Source organism: Apis cerana, linkage group LG7 (assembly GCF_029169275.1).
Source record: "Apis cerana isolate GH-2021 linkage group LG7, AcerK_1.0, whole genome shotgun sequence".
Lineage (NCBI taxonomy): Eukaryota > Metazoa > Arthropoda > Insecta > Hymenoptera > Apidae > Apis > Apis cerana.
In genome coordinates, this window is record NC_083858.1 from 6,990,577 (window position 1) to 7,016,338 (window position 25,762).

Here is a 25,762-nt window from a genome sequence, read left to right on the forward strand (position 1 = left end):
TAGATAAATACAACAAATATGTTGTGAAACTAGTTAGGTTTGACGAAATATTTAATTTAGTTTAATTACTTAAAATTCTGTCAAAAGTAAATGTGAATTCATTAGATTTAAATATATATTATTTTAATCTAAAAAATTTAATAATAATTTATATTAATTTATTTTTTAATATAATTTTTAATTTTTATTAAATTATTTATTATTATTTTAAAAATTTCATTCTTACAATTGCATATAATTTACATACATAATATATTTAATCTTTATTAATAGGATAAAATATCAATCTAAAATATAATTTGAAATAAATTATTTCAAGTTTTTTAGTATTTTCATAATGCAAATAAAATGAAGAAAATAAGTTCATTTCTTATAAGATATAAATAAATTATTTTTAGAAAAATTTTTTTTAATATAAATTAACATACATTATGATATATATACTGTTATTTTATATGAATCACTGATTTTTCTATTATAAATTATAATAAATTATAATATAAATTATTAAACTTTGAATCTAGAAATTTTTATATATATAATATAAACTACATTTTTCTCTTCAAATTATTATTGCTTAAAATCAAAAAGGTATCTGTATTAAAAGTCAACTTTTATAGCAAATGAAAATAATCTCTCAACAAGAGTAGATGATATAAATAAAATTAAAAATTATTTGACTAATTTTCTTAAAATTATTCAAACGAAAAATAAGAAATTAAGAAATTATTTCATTTAAGATCCAAATAATGAAATAATCTAAAAAATTTTGTTTCTTCATTTAAATTAATGATTCAATAATTCAAATATAATAAAATAACAATTCCTCTATTATATTAATCATAATTAATTAAATTACAAGTATATCAATATCTACAATAATTAATTTTTCATTTCTCAATTACGCCCACTATTGAAATATATAAAAAAAAAATTCGAAATCAAAGTATCCAAGATGAAAAAAAAAAATTCCAAAAAGTATTCCACTCTTACAACAAATTGCGTCATAAATAGTTCCGGCCGGAAATAATAGAGTACTGTTTTCCACGCTACAACTAATACGGCTGAAAAGGAAATATGAATTAGAGCAAGGTGTAACGGTAAAAGGGGACCGTGAAATATGTAATAGACTAACTCTGAAAACTGAGGAAGCGACCGGATAATGCAACGAGGATGACACAGAATATTTGACACTCTATAGGACGATATGCATTCACTCGTAAACAAATTACACATATAGCCGTCTAATTACTCGCTCCGACCTAAATGCCATTCGATAAGTCGCCGCCACGCTAAAATGGTGGGAATGTCGAAATTGCGAAAGCATTGATTGATCTTGATTCGCTCGCTGTTACATCGATTTTTCGCAATTGAACTTTGAATGCCGTAGTATTTTTAACTTCGTCTCAAGCAAGCGTCTCGAATACCTTTTAGACGAGATCATTCGTTCTTTTAATTCATTTCTTTAATTGTATTTATGAAATGGATATATTTAAAATTATTGAAAAATAGAATGATAAATTGAGACGATTACTCAGAGTGAGATGAGAAAAGATCTTTTATTATTGATATATTTTCATAATCTACGCACTAGAAAAATTAAGAAACAAATTAGTCGTTTGTTGAATTTTTTTTATATTTTTTATTCTTTAAGATGAATAGATTGATAAAATTAACAGAGGAAGATAACACATTATAAATGATAAGTTTTTTCAAATTTACTTGCATAAAGATTAAGTAAAATAAAAATTATAAATAAATTTCTAAATAATTAGTTTGTTTCTTAAATTTTGTCAATAATATGCTGTATTACAAAAATTGATTAAATAATAATTCTTTTTAATCTCATTAATTTATCTTCAAATTCCATTACATAATATTATACTGTAATAATTAATCTTGTTTAAAATTAATGATTTATTAATTCTGTTTACATAATTATATAATAAAGTAGATTAAGGATTTTATATTAATAATTTATTATTATTATTTCTGGATGAAAATAATGTTGTAAAATTATAAAAAATTACTCAAAATTATTTTTTAATATGCAAGAACGGATTTATAATTATTTCTTTCTTCATTGATATGATTTAAGTTGTAAAAGAACCACTTTTTCTGTTCAATATTTAAAAAAATTTATTATATTGCTGTTTATTTCTTCATATATAAATCTAAATACTTTTAATAATATATTGCATTAATATGAATGTTATTATTTTTGATATGCAATGTCATAGGAAGATTTGATATCTTGAAAAAAATCATCAAAATCACTTTTTTAGAATAAAGTAATAGTTTTTTTTTATATCATTTTATTCTATATTGAAAATTAAATTTATAAAATACCGTTTTCTATCATTGTCACAGGTTTCTAAAAAAAAAAGAAATTTTAGAATATGTCAAAACACGATTTTGGCAAATAAGCACGAATAACTCGTAAGTTAATATCTTGTTTGACATTTAATGAATTTTTTAATGAGTATTTTTATATTTTTTTTAATTATAAAAATTTTATTATCACATTTTATTACCATAACTAAACTGTGGACTTGCATATAAATTTAAATTTTTATAAACACAACAGAAATAAAACTGAAATAAAGATTCTTTTTTTACTCTCTAAATATAACACGTACATACTTTGAAAATTTTACTTTTTTTTATCATGTTTTCTACATTCTAAACATGACACGATCACGTTACAAGATAATTAATATTATCTCACACAAATGGAATAATATATAACGAAGACAAATTCAAGATAAGAATAAGAAAAATAATTTAACAAATAAGCGTATAATTTTTCATTTCAAAAATATATTGTAAAAATACATATTCTTAATTATAGTAAACAATACAACATTTAATAAATAATAATGTAACAACTTATAAATGTTCATTATATAAAAAATATATCATTAAACTTGCATGTGCACTTAATTATAGGAAACAACACAAAAACCACAAAAAGAATTGTTTTAAAATGTTTTAAATTGTATACGGAGAAAAAAAGAACATTTTAATCGAATATTGATTTCCTTTCACATTTTCTTTCAGCAAGGAAAATAATGTCCGACATTTACTTAGCTATTTCATAGAAAAGTTTCTAGATATATGTTATTGATATTATGAAATAAGTGTCAGTAATGGCGTATAAAGCTGAAAGCTTGTAACGATAAATGTCGAAGTAGGCAGCAAATGTTTTATTTCCTCAAGAGTAAATTAGTTACTCGTGATTTTTTGTTAAATTTTCAATTTATCGTTTACTTTAATCTCATACTTAAATTTAATACTATTATAATACAATGTATCTCTGTTCTTGGTATTTTTTAATCATTGTGTTTGCGTTTTATAATTTGGCATTTTACAAAAAGAAGAAAGTAAATCCATTTTTCAAAGTTTTTAAATTATAATTAATTTGTTGATTATTAGCTACCGATTTCAATTATAAAGAAATAAGTTATAAAAGGCATTTTTTTTTGAGAAATTTTTTCCTTGATATATAATCGATTTTAATTTTTCAGAATTTCAATATTTATGTACAATACTGACTCCGATTTCATTTCTAAAACCAATACAATATATAATATATTTTCATTATCAAGTACTTCAAGTATATCAAGTACTTTTTATTTGAATTAAAAATATTCAAAAGTCTAAATCACAATAATATTTGTAATGCTATTTATTGTTACTAAAAGAAATTGAGAATTTGCAACATTTTATATTGAATTCTATTTCTTTTTATATGTGATTAATAATTCATGCAAAAATAAAATATGAAATAAAGAGAGATGTAAATTATAATAATAATAATTAAATAATAAATAATAATGATGTTATTATTATCATTGAAATGACAGCGATATCGTCTTCTTGCCATTTTCTATTATATGTAAATTATGATAATTGGGAATAGAAGATAATTCGATATTCTATAATTAAATAAATATATTCACAGCAACAATAACAATAACTAACAACAATATAGAAAATGTTCGAAATTATATCTTTCTTATTGATTTTGATGAAATTGAAATATATATTATCAAAGTTACATATTATCACTGCTCGATTTTAATTTCTGATATATTTGCAAAAGAAAGCCATTTATCTTTTAATTTTAATATTAATAAAAATGCATTATTAATATAAATAACATAAAATAAGTGTACGTATAATGAAATATAATGTCTAAGATACATAAATTTGTATCTCATTCGATGATATGAAAGTTAAATATTATGTAATAATATGTACTTTATTTTAAACTTTATACGTCTCTTAGTATATATATATATTTTTTAATTTTCCATAAATGCGTAAAAATAAATAATCAATTATCATAATTCATAAACATATCAACACGTTAACTTACATTTGCTTGACAACTATGCTATACGTGGAAACTAAATTTAATTACTCATAATAATTAATAATTAAATGTGAAAATATAGGAATAGCAAAAGTGCTTAATGTTAATTACTATACATGTTGTACTATTTAGTTATTAATTTATTTGTCCAATAATTATTATCGATTATTTAAAGCAATTGGAAGTTGAATATTAAATTATACTTCAAATACTAATTTTTTGTCTTTATATTTTTTTACGCTTTTAACGAGTTGAATAATTAAAGAATTGCATTGATCTGCCATTCAAGTACCGATATTTAAAATCTTTCGTGTATAAAAATAAGTAAATTTAAAAATATATCTTTCTGATTGAAAATATTACTTGTTCAAAATGTTTCCTGACGCGTACGATCTTCGACAATTGTTCGTAACGATACAAAAGTTTCTTCACAAGCACCGTTAAAACAATTAGCAAGAACCAGAACAGAAGAGCGTAACTACAGAGTTAAAGTTTTCAAGCGTTTCGTTCGCGAAAACTTTGCAACTTTAAAAAGTAATTGGAAATATTATCAAATATTGGAGTTGATACGACACTGGAACGTTGGCAATTTCTGCTGGTGTTTAGTCTTCCTTTTATCACAGCTAAATAGATTAAGCGAAATCCTTTTTTCCTCGAAAATTAATTCGATATCTTTGATTGAGATTTGCTTTTTTTTTATGCTTTTATATAGAAATCTGAATATTTAAATTTGAATTTATGGATTTAATAAGTTTTGTAATTAAAATATTATTTGTTGACAAAAAAATAAAAAAAATTATCTTTTATTTACATTATATTTTAATTTTAATTTCATTAAATATTAAGAAAATATAGAAATTTATAAAAAAAATTTATTATGATATTTATATTTTTCTTCATTAGATTATTTAGTTATTTTTATGCAATTTTTATAATCATGATTTAAAAATACTCAATTCGGTTTAATAATAATTGAAAAAAATTAATCAATTATAAATTGATTAGATTATAGTATCTTTTTTAACAATTATATATTGAACGAAATAATTAAAAGAATTAATGATTTTAAATAAAAAAATTTGATTTTTTAAATAACATTAAAAGCAAAATCTCAAATATTTTGTAAATAAGTCAAAGTCATTTTGAAAAAATAAAATAGTAGAAAATCAAATCAAAAAAAATGAAACTTTCTTTATTTAGAATATTATTTCAAATACTAAGACATTAGAATATATAATTATAAAATAAATGTTTCTAATCAATAAAAATGAAATTTCTTATTCCCTATTATTTAATTTTTCATTTGTATTACATATTATACAATATAAATATTTTCATACAACTTTTTATTATCATAATATTTATTTATTTAAAAATATAGAAGCATGTTTTTATATATTGAATAAAATTTATTTTTTTAAATAAATTAAATTACTTAAGCATATTATTACGATACTTCTAATAAACATATACATGCATTCAAAGAATTTTCATATTCCTGATATGAAAATTCCTATTATTTCCTCAAATATAATGTATTTATCTAATTCATTAAAATTTTTCTTTTGGTTATTACTAATTACATGACATTGCAATTTCAATATCTTTATATATATCTTTACAATATTTTTACATACGTTTAATCATAAATATTATTAATAAATACTTAATAATGAATACTAATTTAGTTCAAAATTGCTTACGCGATATTACACACATTACTGGCTATTACTTTTATATGAAATTTAAAATATAAATAATAAAATAACATTGAAATATATGCGAGGATGATTCATCCTGATCATTTATTCTAAATCATTTATTCTAAATAAATGATCATTTATTCTAAATAAAAAAAATATAAATATATATATACATATATAAAAATAATAAAATAAATTTTAGGAACAATCTATAATCCAATATACTTAATCCAAATATTTAACATTCAATTTTCAATTATTTTTAATTTTAATTTCAATTATCATTTCGTCGAAACCATAAACGCATGTTTTTACAACGTTAATTAAGTAACGCGTAATTCCCCTCTTTAATTCTCTCGAAAGAGCAAAACAAAAGATTCTAATTCGGCCGATTAACGGGAGAAAAACCACAACGAAATCGGGGCGCAACTGTTCCTCGAAAATGTCGATATTTTACCGCGCGCACATTTGAAAAGAGCGGAATGACGGGAGGCCATTATTACCAATTGCGCGTAACAGCTAATTACCCGTAATTATGCCATGCGATATATCAAGCTTTCAGGATAATGGCGGCTGGTCCTCAGCGGCGAACCGCGGAAAATTGCGCCGCGATCCTACTTGACTCGTTCCGCTGTCAGTTTTCATCCTCGTTTCTATGCTCATCCTGATCCTTGCCTCTTCTCATTCCCGACGACAACTTTTTGATCCCCGTTGAGCGCGACTCGAACCCTCGTCAAGCCTCTCTAATCGTAATTACGCAGGAATGCGAACACCACGATACGGCACTGGAATGCGCGCGCGCGCGCCATCTTTTTTCCCGCTGATATAAACGAAATTCCTTACGCGCAAAATGGACACAGGTTACTCGGTTAGGAAGTGAAACGAACGATTTCAGAAGAAGGGAGTAGGAAAGGATACTAAAGTTCATGATTATTTAACAAATAAAGAAGATTAATTTATTTATTTGGATAAATAATGTTAAAAAAGAAAATTGCACAAAATTCAAAAAAGTATCAACGATAGATTGTTATTCGATTGATTATTGATATTTTGTCGATATTTTATTAATATATCGATAATATTAACGAATAGAGCTAATTGGAATTTTTGTTTTTTTTTTATTAAAAGTTATTATTAAGATACGTAAAAATAACTTAAATTAAGCTATTTTTATTCACGTTTTATTATATCTTAACTAACATTTTAAATAAAAATGTGGAAAAAGCCAATAAAATATTTACTCATAGATAATCATTAATATATTATAAGTATTTTCATCTTATCTTATCTTAATAATATAGAATATTAGATAATATATTATTGATACTTATCGATAATTATAATTCTAATTCAATATTCTAATTGACAATTCTAATGATAAGATTAAAATACTATTAGAAAGGAGAAACATCGAACTTTTCTCTTGGTAATTAAATGAAAACATTAAAGATATATTATAATAATAAAATAATAAAAGGATTTTAAAAAATAATAGCAAATTTCGAATAATACTATAAATTTAAAAAATATATGGCACAGAAAGAGAAAGAGAAAGAGAAAGAGAGAAAAATATTTCATTCGCATGATAGAAATAATTATAACCAGCTATGATTAATGATGAGTAAGGAAGAATCATTTTGTAAGTTTATCCTTATTTTACAGTTTATCCTAGTTTTACAGTGTCCACTGCGAGGTTATTCTGCACAGGTGTTCACATTTATGTTTTACGAAATGGCGTAACATCGTATGAAATCGAAAACAGTAAATATCAGTTATCAGCGAATTAACGAACGCACATGCGAATGACATAATTTGTGAATTTGAATTCGTTTGAAAAATTCAAATTATATCGATTATATTGAATATAATAAACCTGTTAAGTTTTTTTTTAACTCTTAAGGCAATAATTGAATAATTTATGATATGAATTTATGATAATGATGAAAGAACAATATCACTTTTTCACAGAAATACTTAAACCATTATCATGAATTGTATATTTATTAGAATACTTCAATTTAATATGCGATTATGATCATAAGATTTCCAGTCACGCCACTCTTAACAGCAATTAGCATCATTGTAGATATTGTAGAAAAAATCCATTTATATAAACTCGATGAAGGACAAATAACTCATAATCGAATAGCAAGTTCATATAATATCTATTCTCATTATTTTTAACTTTTCATTCGAATAATTGCAGGTTTTATTTAAATAAGTAGATTTAATCATTCATGTAATTCATTTTTTCGAATTAACATTATGTTATGTTATAATATTATGTTAAATGCTAGCTTATTGTATTACGTTTTTGTTTTTATCCGTAGTATACGTTCATACAATAAAAACGACGTACATTAATTCAAATAAGAATGCGTTTATAAAAAGCGAGAAGAATAGTGAGAAGTGAGAGTAGAAAAGAGAATTATATAATAAAGTTAGTAAAACGGTGTGATGCATTTTTATGGTCGAGTAGAGACCTCTATCCTCAACCCAAATATTGTTATGAGCGGTTCTCAAACTCAGCATCCTCCAGCTCAACGCATTTATCATATATATTGCTAGCAGAAACATATTTTCGTTTCTTCGTCGTTTTACTATATTTTTTTATAGCAAAAATTTTATTTTATTTTAATTTAATCATACAATTATTTCCTAAATTCCATTTAAAAAAATATGTTATACAAACTTTTTTGTGTTAAAATTGTATTATGATAACCATCAAATTTGTCTAAGCATTTTCGAGATCTAAAGATGACTTTTACTTTTTCTCTTAAATGAAACTATTTTTATTTAATCAAAATTGCAATTCATTTATCTAATTAGTTGATTTTTAAAGTCATTCAAGATCACTTTAAATTGTTTAAATTTTGTTCTATATTTGTTAGGATATTTTCATCGTTGAATTAAATCATTAACATGATACTATTGCAAAACGATGTTTATGTTTATATAAATTATCATTAGATTATTATTTTCTAGTTCTTGTTTCGAATTTTTTTTGAAAAAGTTTTTTCGAGATTCAACTTTTCTTGATGATATAAAGGATATTGCCTTAATAAAATAACAAATTAATTGTGATATTTTTGAAAGACAATTCATTACTTAAAATTATCCAAATAAAATAAATTTATTCCGAAAAATATTGTTTTCCAATGTATTTTCCAATCCTGTGTCATTCTTCCTCCATATTCGTGATATATCGATAAAGTTAAATCGATTAAAGTTCGAATTTCGAAAATATACAACATAGTTACAATTAAAAACAAAAGAACCATTTGCATCGATAAATGTTCCATAAACAAACTAATAGATAGATAGCCGGGATTAGATTAACCATTGTTCGGAAACATCGAGATAGGAACAACTGTTTTCGAACCAACCAAACGCTTACGAAGAGCAATAAAATAGAAAAACGTCGTTGGACGTCGGCGATATTTGTTCGAAATGTCGCGAAAGACATAAGAACCAAAATGGAGGGAATGAACTGATCAAAACTTCGATTGTACCAATATGGCTCCCCATCTTTATGACACCTTAAAATGTTATTCTGTATAGCTACTCCTTGAAATCGAAGATTACACTTTGACTGTAGAAATAATAAATTGTTTGTGAAATATAATTCAAATCATAAATGTTATATTGTTTGTCGAAAAAAAGTTGAATGTATCAATGTATTATTTCAGTTGGTTAATCTGTATCAATATGTTCTATTGTACTTTACATATTAAACAGAGAGATAACAGATTATATTGTTATTTGGTTTATGAATTTATTTAATAATATTTATGATTATTAAATATTTTGTGGGGATAGCTATATATTTTATAACATTAAAATGTTATAATTTAAATTTAAGAACAAGAGAAATATATAATAATTTTTCAATTATAATGATAAAGAAAAAAAATTCAATTTTTAAATTTTATGAATTATTTATTATATACATAGAATAATAAAACCGATTAGCTTTCATGAAATAATTAAAGAGTAAAGAAATAAAGATAAGGTTTAAAACAATCCTGATAGATAGATTAAAAAAACAAAATTAAAGCGAGTTATCTCTATCTTTATCATACTGTAACTCCGTCTCAATTCATTTAATATAAAATTAAATTGCTTGTAACTTGAAAAATAAGCTCTAATTTTTGCATACAAACTTTCGTGTTTTTTTTAGTGTCTAAAACCATCGTTTAAATTTTTTAATTATTTCGTCTGAATATTTTATGTACTAAATGTATTATAAAAAAAAAGTTAAAAATTATGTATGCAAAATTGTTTAATTGATGCACAAATGAATATTCTTCTTGAATATTCTTGGCGAAATATTCTCCAATTTTAATGACTTTTTATACAAACTTTTTATTTCAAGAATATGAAAAATATACAGTACAGTATTTGAACAATTTGAACATGTTAATTGTTTTTAAGATTATAAATATTAGCATGATGAATTTCTTGAACAATTAATGATGAAATTATTATTATTAATGAAATTTTAAAAATCACAAATTATTATTAAAAATAGTAAAAGTTAAAATATTTCATATGAAAGATATGAATTAAATTTTACGTGAATAAATGATATAAAATGTTTTGAAAGAAGACTAAATTCTTTTTAGCATTTTTAAATATTCATGGATTGAGATATGTAAAATCATCGTTTTAATTTAAAACTATATTATTATTTTTAAAATGAAATAAAACATAAATTTGCATGCTCTTCTGAATACAACTCTAAAAGTACAAGCTAAAGTAATTAGGTGACCCAAAAAGATTTGATGCGGTTTCTATAGCATTGAAATAGAGATATATTTTGGTATCATTTCAATTTCTTTAATTATTATTAGAAAATATTCCACTCTCATAAAAATTTATATAATGAAAAAAATTGTAGTAAAAACTTCGATTTCATACACATAGTTTTAATTTACAAATAGACTGCGGATATTTGTGCATTTATGCAAAATTTCAATATGCAAAAATCTCTAGAATGTACATCACATAGAAAAAAAAAACAAAATACTGTATCCATACAATATATTAAGAATAAAGCAATTTATTATTTAAGCTCTATTTTTTTGTTCATAAAAATTTAATTTTACATAAATATCTATAGTTTATTTATAAATATTATTTTTATTAAATTATTTCATATGAACAAAAATAGATTATGATTAAACAATGAAAAATTTAGAGAATATAAAAGATTAATTAAAGTTTTTCAACGAAATTTCAAAAATTCTTTAATATAATTTTTACTATATGTAAGAGAATTTTACGTTGTTTTTGATTTTTCCCACTAAAATAATCATGGAATATTCATTTTCTAATTTTATTTATTTTTTTGCTAATATCTTATTATCTTGTGATTCTTATCATTTTGATATTGAAAATTACTTTTAAAAATTTAAATTTTGCATATAAATTTTAAAACATTTTTTAAATTATTATTAATATATTTTTATCATTCATTTTATTTGAATATTCTTTTTGTGAATTATCGAGCCAATAAGATTCTCAATTTTCAACTTTACGAATCGATACGGTATACTTACACAATTATGCTTTCGCTACACGTATGTGCATTTACGACTGCACAAAAATTATTCTCAACAGATCAATGTTATATATATTAGAGGAAGAGAAATTTATTATTGTTTACATATACGCATAATTACATATAATTAAAAATCTATTAATTTTTTAAAAAATGGATTACTAAATGGAAAATTGCCCTAAAAGAAGAAGGGAATTATGTTTTGCATTAATATTTATATGTAATAATAAAGTTTTAAGACCAAAAATGGATTTTTTTCCAATTTTTTTTTTTATGATGCATATTGTGTTTCAATTTTTTTTATACATGATATTTTATTTATGTTTATAATAGATATTTTTATATATTATAGATAATATACAATATATATACACAATATATATATACACAAATCATCACTGATCTAACACTAAAAGAATACATTTCTTTTAGTTATTATAATTCTTTCTTTTCTTTTAACAAAATAGTATACATCTATTATTAGAAGATGGATTTTAAGTTTGCCTTGTGAACGACAAGAGTAAAAGAATTAACATTCTATCTCTATAGTCTTAATTGCTTCAAAAGCTGCTTCGAAGCTTTAGATATAAAATATATAAGTACAATTAATAATAACAGACGTTTTTCAATAAGATTTTATACCAAAAATATCACGCTGGAGGACAAAGTTTTCATATTAACTGATGTATTACGAATTTAAATTTTTAATAAATTTCCGCCTGAAGCTTAGAGAAAAAAAGATAGTAAGAAATAATAAAATATTTAAATATCAAAGTAATCTCAAATAACTACTTAATACATAAGAAATTGTCAAAAAGTAATCAAAGTATAATTCTAAAATTTATTCATTTATCTATCATAAAAAATCAATTATATATAAAAAAAATGCTCCAATTTTTATTTTTTACATATTGAGATTGCTTAATGTAAATAAGAAATTATAAAAAAAATTAAAATAGTTTAATCATATAATAATTAAATTATGGATTTTTAAATAAAATCAAATTTTTATGATAAAAGAATTGAAATTTATTAAATTTGCTTTATTTCTTAAATATTATAACGTACTATATTTCAATACTTTGTGTTATTTTGTTAAAATTGACTTAATTTAAAAAGATTTCTCTTATCGTTTTTTATTATTTATAACTTATTAAATTAACGGAAATAAATTGATTATATAAAAATATTCGACATAATACTTTCTAATTTCGAAGTACATATATGAACATTGGAATGCAAAGAATTCATTCGAATCGGACATAAAAAAAAAATTATTTTAGAATAAACAATATGTCAATATTTCTTATTATTATTTTTAAATATTTTTATTTTTAAATTCCACAAATTAGACATGAGAAATGAGTTCTCCATCAATCTTGAAATCAAAGACATGATGAAACAATTTCACAAATACAAATATAAAAATCGATCCACTATTCACTAATAAAAACTGAACAAAAAAAAAATAAACGATTCATTATTTCAAGTATTTCCACAGAAAGATAACATTTCGCTTTATAATAACAAAAAAAAATTCTTTCCTCAAAAGAGAAAACGACGAGAGCTATTATTTCTTCGATCCCTCACTTTTCCTCGATCCGCAACCGGCAATTAAACATTTTCCTGTGCAACGAGTGCGAAAGTTATATCTCTGCTCGCGATTCGCCCCGGTTTCTTCCAATCTCCAATCTCTCCACGAGGATTTCTCATCGTGTTAATGCCGTGCCAAGCCACGTATCCTATCGAGGCGAGGAGGAACACTTATGGTTACATAAATAAGATGCGCCGCGGTGATTGGACGATTACGCGAGGAAATCGTTCGCACATCCTTCGCCACGCGAATCGATCGGATCGATCGCCGGTACGCGAATCAGGCTGTGCTCATCGACGTGCCACGGAGAACACTCGCCAGGGAATAATCCAGCAACATAAGTAGGAAGCGTTTCGGCGTCCTCTTCCTCTTCCCCGGATGATTCTCGACAGCCTCGGCGATTTGCGCCAATGTATCCTCTGCGTTCCGCCTTAGGACGCACAACCTCTTTCGTTCGCGCATGACGTTGCAACATGCACACGATTGCCCAATGCTTAATGCTGCTCAAGGAACGAGCAATTTGCGGTAAATCACTTCCCTCGAATCCCTCTCTCTTTCTCTCTCTCTCTTTCTCTCTCTCTATTCTTCGGTCTATAAGTTTTCCACTCTTTCTCAACCATACACCGCGCTACTTTTAACCCTTTTCCTGTCACGCCTATAGTTTGTAGATTCTATTAACCTCGTAAAAAACTAGATTCGAATTTGTTATAAGGAGAGCGTAGTACGTAGAAGTGCATCATAGGAATGCGAGTTTGATTGGTTATCTGGAATTCAATTGTAAAAATGTGTGTATATTGTTCGAGCTATCGGGCGAAAGTGTCGTGTCCGTTTGTTGAGATTGTGATATTGATTTCGATTTATTGAAATGTTTAATAATGTTTCATGTAGTAAAATAATATCGGTGTTAAATATGCAAAGTTTATACCGTGGATAATCGGAAATGATTCCATATGTGATGAAAAGAAAATAAAATTTCTTTGTTTGAGATTTGGAAATTTTCACGAGTACAAAAGAAATTGATTGAATATAAATCAGTAGAAAAAATATTTTAAATTAAATTAAATTTTTTCAGAAAATTGAAAATGAATATATACATATATTTAAGAAATTATAATCGATAATTTTCAAAATTTGATTTCCTCAAAAACTAATTTACGAATGAAAAAAATTTTTTCTTAAAATATTTTCAAATTATTCGAAAATAGTATCAAATGAAAAAATGATTTGTAAGATATCCTACATTAAGAAATAAGAAATTTTGCACTAATATTTCGAATAAAAATTTATCAGAAATTGATGAAAAATTTAGTTTTGCAAAAATATAAAATATTCATAATAAAAATATGTGTATACTGATTTTATTTAATATTAAAATTTAGTGTCTAATAAGAATATTAGATTTATTTTTGGATTATTTTGGATGATTTTATTTGTATTAAATGACAATCATATATTTTATATTTCTCTATTATAGTTTTTCGTAAAAACATAGAAAAGATTAAGATTAAGATTTTCATTTATATATATTAGCAAAATTATTGACAACGAATATTTACAATGATTATTGTCATTAATGTTTTTCATTTAAAAAAATTTGGCGTATATTTAGATAATATTTATTTTGATTTATTTTATAATTTTTAAAAAAAAACATAGATATAAGTTGCTATACGATAATCACTATTTCAAAATATTGTATTTGGCATTAATGTATTTATGTTTTTGATACTTTGAAATTTATTAATAAATAATAAATTGAATTTCATTTACTCGTTTAAATGTCATGAACAAATTTGGAAAAAATGCCTAGAAAAAAATAAAATTTTTAATTTTTTAATCCATTATTTATTATATTTACTATTAATCTATTCTAATTATATAAATGCAATTTAAAATATGTATATGATTATTAGATATTAAATTATAATCATGTTATTATATTTACGATTTGTATGCCATTTAAAATTTTTTTAATGCTTTATTTATTAATTTTCAAAAAATAAAAAATGTATAAATTCCTTAAAATATAATATATTTATACAATTATTTTCACATGATATTTTCCAAAATATTTACAGTGAATTTTTTTTAATTTATTTTTTAAGCCTCGCATTCTTATCATATCGACCTTCTATCGATAATTTTTGTTCTCGCGCAGTTTCGAGATATAACATACACACATAAATCACATTATAAATCTGAGCCGAATCACGTGACTTGATGCAAATTTAAATGCCTCCATTTTGAAACTGAAAACTTTCCAATTTATATCATAACCCAAGAGGGGCCCGTCTTAAACCGTATTAAATTTACAACCTGAAAAGGAAGAACTACCGCGAGCGGCGACAGTTTCTTCTTTAAGAGCGAATGTATTTTATTTTCCGCCGACTTTTAAACTGCCTTTTGCCCGCCACTTTATGTCCTTCGCGTTTTCTTCGCACGTTCCTTGTCCCACTCTCACCTGTCCCTCCGTGTTCTCTCTCTTCCTCCACCGTATTACCAGCTCTGACACATCTCTTACATAACAGTCTTCGCTGTCGTGCACCGTGCAGCATTGCTCTTGCCATTTGCGGCTGCTCGAGCGAAGCGCGCCACAGGCGACATGCACCGCACGTGCAACCTGCGCTTCGTTCAACGACCGTCTCTACTTGCCGTTTCGTTCTTCGTGCACGTGGGACGAACTATTAAGAATTAAGATGTTACAAAACGTAATTCGATATAGTGTACAATATTTATATAAACAATTTTTTATAGATTTTAACATAGTTATTGGCGAAAAAATTATGTGCATTTTTTGGATTCTTAGAACTGGTGAGTTTTTTCTGGTTTGTACATTTTTTATGCTATATAAGAAAAATAGTATAGAAAAATATCATAATCGATTTGAAGAAAATTTCACTATTTATTTTTTTCCAAATTAAAAAAATATGAAATATAATTTAATTATTGATATTTTTATTATTCATTTAAAGGGAAATTTGTAAACATATACTATATATGTAGATTATATAAATTGTTATTAGTTATTAATTATTAATGATTATTATTATTGATAATTATATATATTGGAGTTAAATACTATAAATTCATGTATTAAAAGAGATAATTTGGACGATAACAAACTAACAAATTAGTTTGTCAGCAAAAAAATGATATATCAAAATATATTATTTATAAAAATTTTATGAAAAGGATCAGAATCTAAAAACTACAGAATGTAGTAAGATAACAAAAGAGCCTTGAGATAAGAAAAGGTGCATTATTTACTGAATGTTCTGTATTACCAGTGATACTATGAATAGAATAGTACTAATGAAAGGAGTCAAAAAAAAAAAAAAAATGAGGAAAAACCTAGCCAAACTTTAATTTCTGAATCCAAAAAGGCCTGCTGATATTAATATGAATCTGCAACAGATCATTTTTTTTTTTTGTTAAAAAAATTATAATTCCAACTGAAAAGTATATAAAGCGCTATTGTTGAGTGTTATTATTGCATGTTTTGCTTTTTTATTGAAAATAGTATAATGATATTTTTTTCTTTTTAGATATTCAATTTTTGAAAAATATTATAAAAATGGATTTTGAATATCCTTTTAATCTTGATCATTATTTAAACATATTTATACATTTATAAGCTGCTACTCTTATTCAGAAAAATCCATGCGATACAATTATCATTGTAAAGGCACAAAACATTTATAAAATTGAAAATTAACATTTTTTTTAAATTGACTTTTTCAAAATCTGTTTAAAAAAATATTTTATAGATTTGTAGACACAAATTGTTTCGTGTTATTAGCTGTTACAACTCTCAATTCAAACAAGAATGGAATATTTTACAAACACAAAATAGAATTCGTATGAAATGAATTTATTATAAACAGTAATATACGAACCATTTATAAAATTCTTTCTTATCAAAGTCAACAATCGACACAATTTTCAATCCAATGTTTATCATATCTTTTGAAAATTGAAAAACGAAGTACTATTGCAGAACCGACTTCTTTAAAATTGGAATTATAAAAAAGTCAAAGAGAACTACAAAATTTTATTCGATTTAAAAGAGAATACTTTTCGTTTCATTCAAACCTCAATCAACTTTTTACTCGACAATTTCAAATTAAAATTCTTTTTACAACTTAATACTGAATTTCGTGCAATTGAAAAATAAAAATTCATTATAGCTAGTTACTTTATCGAATTCTATTCGTAACATAATTTATGAGATCGATTCCGTTGTGGTAAATTGATTAAGAATAGCGTGTTTTCTTGCAATTACGCACGTGCAGAAGGTGAACGTAACAGTTTAACAGTTTAACCGGCTTGTTTGCAGCCTGTTATTACATTGGAACGCTTTACGTGTTCGAAATCGAGCGGAGTGGAGGAGATGAATCGCGATGCAACATCATAGCCAAAATTGGATTATTCCGATAAGCAAATGGGCTTCATGAACGTGAATCGACCGTCATGTCATAGGTATTTGACTGTGTATTTGAATTGGAATTTCAGTTCTACGGCAGCTCAAAATTCAATTATTCGAAATACGATGCATTCAATTACGTATTGTTTGCTTAATTATACAGAGTGGAGCGTAACGTATAATATAAATGAAAGAGAAAGAGTTGTTTGTATTAATATAAGTGAAAATATGAGATAAAATATTTGGCAAAACATTTTATTTTCATGACAATTGATTTTTTTCATATTTAAAAAAATCTACTCAATCTAAAAATTCTGACTTCTTGTATTGAGCGTGTGTAATAATTATATACACAATCATTATTCATATTTCATATTTTGAATATAATTTTTCCCAGAGTGAAAAAGTAAAATTAAACTATTAAAATTTAATTATTTTGTAATTTCATATTCCCTATTTTGCACCATTATAAAATTATATTTAACAAAATAAAAAAACATTGAAATCGTAAGAATTAATTTCAAAGTCATATTTTGCTAAAAAAATCATACAATTGTCCTATAAATCATACAATTTGTTAATTAAACTCGCACACGAGAATTTCTGTGTAACAATTGTCTACATACTAATCTATCATATATGAAATTTATCACGTTACAAATTATTACAATCGATTCTTTAATATATTCACATTGATATTTATGTAAAATAATATCCTTCGATTCTTGACGATTAAATTTTTAACTTTGTGAAAATATTTCCAAAGTTTCTTTTATAAGCGTAAAAAATAACAATTACTATCGGCAAAAGCATCAATCATCCAACGAGTCGATTCGAAGAGTCTAACTAAAGAGAACTCTACGAGTGAAGAGGCACATGCGCTGATTTACGTCGTGAGACCAAAGCACGTGCTATCGCGGCAAGCTGAGAATTCTCACAATTCCCCTTCCTGCTATTAACCCTGTTTCTCACCCTTCTCTTCCTCTTTCCATTTTTGTTTTATTTCCATTTCGTTTTCGTATAAATACACTCTTATTATTAGTCTTGTCTTTTTATCCATAATCCTCTTATTATTCGCTTTTTTTTCGGCTTTTGACATTTTTCCCATTTTATCTCTCGCCTTTTATTTAATGCTTTCATTTAACGTATTTAACGTATTTACATTGACTTTAAGCGTGTAATTTGTACAATTTAACGTAACTATTCAATGATAAAATATTTTTTTTGCGAAATAATCGAAGCCATGAATTTCAAAATAGTATAAAGTTTACCGTTTTATTCTCTTAATAATATGTCTAATTTATTCCTTAATTTTTCTTTATTGAAAATGCGAAAAATGTTCGTGATTTGATATTTGATATTGAAGAGAAATAAAAAAAGAAAAAGATTATTGGTAATATTAAGATTATAAAATATGTTTATGTGTCAAATTGTATATTGAATATATCATCTTTCAGTATTATTATTTATCATCTTTTTATATCGCTTAATATTGCATTATATAAATTCTTATTGTTATAATATTTTCATGAAAAATTTTATCGTTTCATATCACAAAAAAAATTTCTTTGATATTAAATAAACAAGATTTTGGAATTTAAATAATCTGAAATATCAATTTAATCAAATAACAAATACTTACAATATATCAAAACAACTCAAAAATTGTGATTAGATAATTTATTATATAATTAATATAATAAATAATATAATTTATTATTTATTTTAATTTCTGTAATGTAATAATTCTGTAATGTAGTAATTTGTAATATTTATTCAATAAGAATTAATAAAAACAATATTATTAATTCATAATATATTATTACATATTATTATCAATTGAAATTAAATGAATTTAACAATTAAATTATTTTATAGTCAAAATATTTCATACTTTTTACAAAATAACTTTTAATTATTTTCTTTTTATTTTTCATACTTTTTTTATAGTTTCTTAATAATGCATTCATGGAACTTTCGTTGGAAAATATTTTAATCTCACTTTTATCTGCATAAACTGGTACGACTAGTAAAGTTTATATAAACCTCAACATACCGTGAATAATTTAAATAGCCATAGATATATATTACAGATTGTTATCGGAAAATATATCAAGTAATCAAGAAGCTATCAGGATCTGGAAAATACGAAGATGAATCAGACGCGAGGAATTACTTGATGTTTGGAAAATATACGAATGATAATTCTGACGTAAAAATCAAGGAATTCTAAGAAGCAGCTTCCTAGGAAGCGGACGAACCTGTTTCAACGCCGGATTATACGAGGATGTTAATTTTCTATTAACTCGATGTAAAATCAAAAAAATCACTCGTTTTGAAGAATCTTATACAAGTGTGAAATTTTATACGGTATGATGCGAAATCAGGAAGTTGCGGAAAATATCAATTAAATCTTGTAACTTGATCGATGAAATTATCGCATGAAAGCGTTTAATTGTGATTATAGAGATTACCGGATAAAATGATGGGTTTTCCAAGTGATTGATTCGATCTTATCAGCAAATATTAATTTCTATATTATAAATTCGATCTTTGGTTATAGGATATATGCGTGTTCTCGCAAATCTAAACGAATAATTAATTATTTTTTATTATATCTCGTTTGCAATCCATTAAAAAATTTAATAAAAATAATAAAAAAATGTATGTAATTAATTTTATTACCACGTTATATAGTTTCTTTCATTATAATTTAATTTTTTATTGTTTTATATGTAATTATTTCACAAAATGTATTTTCTGGGAATTGGTTCATAAGCAAAAAAATTAATGTAAAATCGATGTAGATTTTTTAAATCTTTCATTGTGATTTTTTGATTGATGAGTTCCATTTGTACTGAAAATAATTTCTAGGTAATGTCATCATTGAATAATTAATAAATTGCATTTTCATAAAGAACATTGTTTTAAATTTAACACGAGTATTTGATAATACCTCTTTGAAAATCTATAACTATATTGTACACTACAAACATTAATTTGTATATTATGAATTTAATTTTTGCTTATAGATATGTATTTCTCTTCATAAATTTAAAAATAAAAGAATAATGAACAAATTATGTTCTACGTTTCTGATAAAAGTATCATTTGAATTTAATACAATTCTTTGACAATATTTCTTTAAAAACGATTCATCTATCATAGCAAAAATTAATTTATATATTATAAATTCAATCTTTAGTTATTTTGCTTATTTATATACTTAATTATAATAAAGTTTAATAAATTATGTTATATGATTATTTTTCTATGAAAATATTATTTGAATTTAATTCAAGTATCGAAAATCGTTATATTCTATGAGTATAATTGTTACCTATTGTTCAATCATTTGTTTTTCTTCTTTCAAGCACATTGTGTAGTTGCACTCAATATCTATTTGATTTTTCGTGTAAAAGTTTATTACAAAACAAAGAGAGTGGATGTAGTGTTTCGATTGTTATTATTTTATTTGCTATTAAATTCATGCAGCAGAAAATTTTAGAAACTAACAAAATTGGTAACGTTTGAAAATAGTTTTAACACATTTTTATTTAAAAAAAAAAAGGTAAAAATTCTTATCTAAAAAAATGAATATGCAGGAATATGATTATAGTATTTTTACATTTCTATTATTGAGAGATTGAGAATTTAAAAAATTGCAAATTAGTTAATTCAGTTATTACAAAAGAACTTGCAAATTTAATAGTTTTTCTAAATATATTTAATTACTATTATAAAATAATTAATTTTTTTATTATAAAATATTGTTAAAAATACATTCATCATCATACACTTAATATTAACATTTGATTTTATTTTTTTTACATTATTTTTAATTAATAATGAAGTTGAAATAATGAACTTCAAGCTTCTTGTTTTACTGAAAAAAATACAAATATTTTTAGAAAACTAATGTTAAATTTTATTATATAAATATAGTTATATGTATCCATTTATTTCCAACGTGTCACATTAATTCCACTTATTCATATGCAAAATATTTAACCACGTACCAAAGATCGGTAGTTCCAGTGTTAAGACGAATACTATAACGAGCTTCGAGTTTCAAAGCATTACCACTAATAAGCACGAATCAACCTCGAGCGCATCACGATAAAAAACGACATTATTATAATTGACTAACCGGAGTTGGGCTGCGACTGAGAAGCATGCAATGATTCAGAAATCTGTTTCCCGCGTGTTACTCGCGTGGCACAAAAAGGGAAACGTGTGTGGTAATATTGCGGAACAAGTGGAAGGTAGTAAATGGCAGGTCGAGGGAAGTGGCTGCGAAGAGAGACGAGTAGGGGAAAGAGGAGGAAATGGATGGGGAGAAGAGAAGGAGGAAGAGGGGGAGGAGGAGGAGGAGGAGGAGGAGGAGAAAGACACCGAAATTACCGTGTAACGCGCGCTGTTAATACGCCAACCGGGGTTCAACGTGGCCAGCAATGAGTAGGCTAAGAATACTAATTAACCTGCTTGTATCCGCCAAGTAGAGGAACTTGTGAGAGAGTCGGAGATGACTTGATTAATAGACAACGCATAGTTCGCGTGGAAACAGATGAATTGCAGAAGTGATGACATAATTGCAAGGAATGAACCACTTCGAAAAGTAAGTTTAGGTTAGGTTTGAACTAAGCTGCAGTCCTCGAACGAATAGAATGTTGTCCTCTATTAAAATAATTGTATATGATAAATAATTGTATTTTGCAAAGGTAGAAAAAAAGAAAAGAAAATTGTCGTGAATGTAAAATACCTGAACTAAACGCATACATTTCTGTTATGTATTGGAATTATTGGATTAGCCATATCAATCAAACGAAAAGTTGATTCAATAACTCGTTTCGCGATATTAAATTTAGATATTTATTTCCTTGGTTTCGCGAGCACAACATTGTCTCTAAATATATTCACGGTACGAAAATAAAATCTACATTGTTATTATTATGTTAATACATACTACGATTAAACTGTTTTCCATATATTAAAATAAATAATTTCAACAAGATATTGAATGTATTTAGAAGTTATTGAATGTAGTAGAAAGATGAAAATTTAACATTTTCTGAAATTTCATCGTCTAATCCTAATATTCGAAGTTTAATAACTTCGTGAAAAAAAATTGTATAATTAATTTTAATAAAAAGAATTCAGTGTATTTACAGTCAATTGAATTTTTTAATTTGAGAAAAAAAAGTATATTTACTTTCCTATTTGCTAAATGATTACGATTATTACATGATTTTTTTTAACAAAATTATAACAATTCAAAATATCGACAATTTTCTATCGAATATAGGTTACGTTTCTCTTACGTTGTATTTATTACTCTGTCTCTTTTTTCCAATATTCGAATCATTTTTTCACATTTTTTCACAAAAACAATGTTAATAATTCTCGACACGAAAATTACTGTATCTACTATTATTTGAAACTAATCAATCATCAAAGCATTTTGCAAGTTCTGTTATCCTTCGAAACCTATAACACCATCTCGCGATACACAACGCCCTCTCGTGAGCCTCTCTTAAAAGTACAACACGAGCAGCCCGAATACGCACTTGTAACAGGCCGGTACATCGCAAAAAGACCGTTTCTGCGGGAACGAAATCGAAGCCTGTAAACTGTCTATGAGGCGGATATGCAGAGGAGACTCCAATTAGAATGAAGAAAAACGCCTTAACGTTGGTGTTTGCGAGCGGGAGTCATAAAACGGGAATCGGGTGAAAAACCTTAAATGGAAAGTTCAGGTTGGAGAATCGAAAACACAGCGGAGCGAGGAAGCATACTTTGCGACTCCCCGGAGGAGCGGAAGATTACAGAGCGAAGGGGAAGGATAACGCCGTCGTTACACCTTGCCGGTCGGTTAGAGAGAACACTTTGGGTGAAAGGAAAAGAAGAGGGGGGAGAGAAAAAAAAAGAGAAGAAAAGCTGAAGGCTTCTGTGACGGTGGCGCGGCGCAATCAAAAAGATAACATACTGGCGTGCATCGTGGTCCAGGGCGAATCGGCCGACCGTGCAAACGCGAGTATGTTCTCGCGCGGACATCACGCTCGTTTAATTTGCATAATCCCATAGCGGGGGACCGTTAACCAGAAAATGTTCGCAGTGGCGGGCGGGTCGAGGAGAGTGAGAAGGAAGTAAAGAGCCGGGATAACAAAGCCGCCAAAGGGGAAACGAAAAGGGGTGACGAGGAGGGAAAGGGTGGAAGATTAATGCGCGAGAAGATGTGCAAGGAAAGGATGTTAACAAGTAAGAAATTGAGAAACATTGTAGGAGGAGGGAGGGAGGGAGGCAAGAATCGATGAAAGGCTAATTAGAGGTAAGGGAAAAATGAAAATATATTCAGTTGAAGGGATCGTGACAATAATGATAGGTTTTGAATATATCGGTTTTTTAAAATAAGGACAATTGAAGATATTTTTGAGGAATAAAAAGATTGTGAGTGCCTTTTTATTTAAATATATTATGTAACTATTTGATATATAATTATTCTAAATATTATATTATAAGATTTACATAACGAATATAATAATAAAATGTATATAACAATTGAAATAAATGCAATCTTTTTTGTTTAATCATGTATAGATGATATTATATCACATGTTCAAAAGATTTTTTATAATGAAAATAGTATATTACAAATTGGTTATTAATTAGTGAATTAAATTTAAAGGAAGTTTTATAATCCTGCATGTTTATATAAATATAGCCATTTAAAGTCATTCTTAATGTGATGCGAAAGAAATTTATGAGATATAAAATAATAAATATAGATAAACTTTTAAAATTCCACTGATATCTCCTTTATTATTATTAATTATACTAATGTATATATATGTTAATGTACTAATTATAGAAAGATTACATTATATTATCTAATGTATATATCTATCTACATTAATAATAGATATAATGTATATATATTATATATCTACATTACATGATTAATACTAAATATTAACTGTATCTTTAATCTAAATTACATTAAATGGAAATATGATTAAAACTTAAAAAAAAAAATTGAAATAAAAAGAGCGAATGACGAAGAGAAAAACGAAAAAAGGAGAGATTCGAAATCGGAAGATTAAACACGAAGAAAAATGATGAAAACACATTTACTTACCATTAATCGATAAGCGATCCTTCCTTTTTTCCTTTTTCCATTCCACGACAATGTAATAAACGTGACAGATGTAATTCTCATCCATGCGTTATATATACTCGTTAATTGAAATACTAAGTATGTAATACTATAGATCAATCGTTAAAGACGAAAAAACGCATTTCAAACGAGGTTCAGGAAACGCGGTGTTTGCATTTCAGTTTTATGCGTAACTCCAACATTACACGGCCAGTTATAAGAGATATGTACGGTTTTATGCGCGCTGTAAAGTCCATTAAACAACAAAGTAAATACGTACCTTTGAGCATGATTAGGTGTTTAAGTTAAACGAGAATATTATTGCATCGGTTAAAATTTCAAGATTTTCTTATTTGAAAATTCTTAATCTTTTTATTCAATTTAATGGGAAATTTAGCACAAGTGAATTTTTTTTTTGATAATGAATATTCTAATATTACATTGATAGTCATATATAGCTTAAATTTGAATGATACTTATATTTTTAAAAAATATGTGATAATTATTTTTTAAACTGGATTTTACACTGTAATATGCAAAATTTTTCATTAATTATGTGCATTATTCAATTCCTCAATATAAACTGTTTCTCTATTATCGTATCCATTTAATTTTTTTTTTATCTCTTCAAAGTAATACTAATAAATATCTATGAACTTGTGCGGGTCAGAAATTTTATTTTAAGATCATTTTTTACTATACAAAGAAAGTGAATACTTTAGAAAGATAAATACTGAGAATTATCTAATTTTCTATTTAAATAGTTATCCTACAGGATAATTAAACATCGTGAAGAAACGGCAATCCATACGATGTGTAAAAAGCGAAAATATGTGAAGAAATAGTCTTATGACATTTTAATGATTCTAAAAAAAAAAAACCGAGATAGTTTCATAAAGTTTTTATGTATAATCTCTCCGCATGGAAAGAAAATTCCAACTCTCCAAC

General features: G+C 25.2%; 1 protein-coding gene and 2 long non-coding RNA genes across 15 annotated transcripts in view; 1 reads left to right on the plus strand and 2 right to left on the minus strand.

The window, feature by feature from the left end:
* Nucleotides 1-25,762, minus strand: part of LOC107993170 (CCR4-NOT transcription complex subunit 6) — a 587,279-nt gene that overhangs the window by 314,538 nt on the left and 246,979 nt on the right. The gene's annotated exons all lie outside the window — the stretch shown is intronic.
* On the minus strand, nt 15,197-24,783 carry LOC133666404 (uncharacterized). Of its 2 annotated transcripts, none has more exons than XR_009830502.1 (2): nt 21,681-24,783; nt 15,197-15,919 (listed from the first exon to the last, which is right to left on the minus strand). It is a non-coding gene; the product is annotated as an uncharacterized LOC133666404 (long non-coding RNA). The 2 variants fall into 2 exon arrangements; XR_009830501.1 differs by lacking the exon at nt 15,197-15,919 and adding an exon at nt 21,111-21,547.
* LOC107993172 (uncharacterized) lies at nt 15,913-20,578 on the plus strand. Its single transcript, XR_001765052.3, has 3 exons — nt 15,913-16,049; nt 17,575-17,717; nt 19,755-20,578. It is a non-coding gene; the product is annotated as an uncharacterized LOC107993172 (long non-coding RNA).